Source organism: Momordica charantia, assembly GCF_013281855.1.
Source record: "Momordica charantia cultivar OHB3-1 chromosome 2 unlocalized genomic scaffold, Mcharantia_2.0 BLBB01000002.1, whole genome shotgun sequence".
Lineage (NCBI taxonomy): Eukaryota > Viridiplantae > Streptophyta > Magnoliopsida > Cucurbitales > Cucurbitaceae > Momordica > Momordica charantia.
Genome location: NW_028275160.1, coordinates 18,910,214 through 18,912,563, shown reverse-complemented (window position 1 = coordinate 18,912,563; position 2,350 = coordinate 18,910,214). Strand labels below are relative to the sequence as shown.

At 39.0% G+C, this 2,350-nt stretch overlaps 1 pseudogene; it reads right to left on the bottom strand.

Moving 5' to 3' along the window:
- On the bottom strand, positions 1–941 carry LOC148212981 (uncharacterized; annotated as a pseudogene).
- Between the last annotated feature and the right edge of the window lie 1,409 nt (positions 942–2,350).

The window sequence follows — 2,350 nt, the reverse complement described above, 5'->3', positions numbered from 1 at the left end:
CTATTCATTGAACTGGTAAGAATCAACAGTATTTGCATTGGAAGAACTAGATGTCTGGTTGCCACTGCTCTTCTCACCTGGTTTATTACTCTTCCAATTTGCCGGTTTTCCATGAAGTTTCCAGCAAGTTTCACGGGTATGTCGAGGTTTATTACAATAGTCACACCAAACACGAGATTTCTCATTCCCTTTATTATGATGATTTGAAGCTTTATTAGCAACTGCCTCATTCACCAATGCAAAACCTTCGATAGTGTTGTTTGTAGTTTTCTTGCCGAGCATAACATTCCTACGACTTTCTTCACGTCGTACTTCAAAAAAAACTTCATTAATGTTTGGAAGTGGTTTTCTACCAATTATTCTGCCTCTGACTTCATCAAATTCTACATTTAGACCGGCAAGGAAGGTGTAAATTCGATCATTTTCTATTGTTTTTTGATGATGTTTATAGTCCTCCGAAGATTTCCACTCATGAGTATCAAAATGGTCTAGGTCTTGCCAAATTCTCTTTAAAGAATTAAAATATTTTGTAACTGTATCGGTTCCTTGTCGTATTTCTCTGTGTTTTAGTGTCAATTCAAATGCCTGTGATTGATTTTCTAAGTCGGAATACATCTCATTTACGTTTTTCCATAATTCACTTGCCGTATAATAACACATATAGTTAGCACTGATCTCCTCGTCCATAGAGTTAACTAACCAGGTCATTACCATAGAATTTTCAATATCCTAGGTATGAAATAAAGGATCTTCTGCCGCAAAGTAAGGTAGCCAATTTTACCTTGTCCACGAATATACATCCGAACACTTTGTGACCAACGAAGAAAATTACCTTCATTAAGTCTGATAATAGTAATTTAGATAGGGTGACTGGAGGAATTGAACCGAGTTTCAGAAATCATAGAGTTACAATCTGTTTTCTTTGAAGATTCTCCCGTCATGGCTACTGATTTGAACCACAAAAAGAAGGGAACAAAATACAGAAACGTAACCTGCAATAGGAAAGTTAAATCTGGCCGGAACCGAACAAGAAAAGTTGAACCAAATCGAATCGAAAAAAACTGGATCAGACCGAAATTGTAGACCGAACCAGAAATTTGGACCAACAGATGTGCCAAACCCTAGCAGCACAACGATTCCTCCAGAAGCGAAGACGAAAAATCGGCGATGGCTGAGGATGGAAATCGGCGATTGGGCTAGAAAAATCCGGCGACGAACTTCAACTCTTGACCCACGAAGATCTGCAAACCCTTGATAGTTTCCCACAGACGATACCGGCTAACTAATCTGCGAAATCCCGGCGACGAACGGATTTGTAGACGGCAATGGCACTCCGATCCTTAAGACAGCGCGGTGAGAGCGACCCGATCCTTCAGACAGCGACGACGACGACGATCCCTTAGACGGCGACGGTAAGATAGCAGCGGGCGGCGACAATTATGGCGGCAGCAGCGGTGGCCCGTGGGTGGCAACAGTAGGGTGGCTAGAAATAGGGTTAGGTTTAAAGTTAGGGTTAGAGTTTATCTTGGCTCTCATACCAAGTCAATTTTAGAACAAGAAAAAATATTATTGTTTTTCTTACTTGAAGAAAATAAAACCTTAGGCACCTTTTAAATAAAGGTGAGAAACTTTCCTTAAAAACGAAACTAAAACATAAACTCCTAATTACATAAAATATAGGAAACTATGAATTTCTATATAAAAAAGGAAAGACTAAATATTACAATAATTATCTAAAATATATAAAACCAACAAATATAGATGAAGGAAGCACAGTTACCAAACGGTCGTTGAAAGATCTTTTTTTTTTTTTTAATAACTGAATGAAAACATTAAATTGGTGACCCTTGATGACATCACGCTCTATGAAAATAAGGTTTAGTCAAGGAATGTGTCGTTGACGTCAAATACGGCGTACGGGTCTACCTCGTCGTCACATGACGATGATGAAGATGATATCATTATGTGCTCGTGCTTGGACTGCTAACTTCATCGTCAGAAAGACGATTCGCAACATGATGTATGAGGGAGTTGAACTCCTCTGATGAATGAGTGTCTGCTAAGGTTGTCATGATATCATTGCAAGGAGAGCATGTTCTTCATGATCCTTCCTCTTCATGTCCTGAAGCTGGATGTTTCATTTGAACCAAACCTTTAGGTTCACTTCTTAAAGGTGGGCGAACTGGATTTTTCCCCACAATTTCACTTGGATTGCCTTTGTTAAGGCTTTGAAATTTCCAGATTTTCCTATGTTGAACTTCCAACAGAGGATCCAGCATATTTGGAAATAGAGGGCGAAATGAAACGTAATAGATACGGGAGATGTGTAAATATTCCATTCGAACAAATG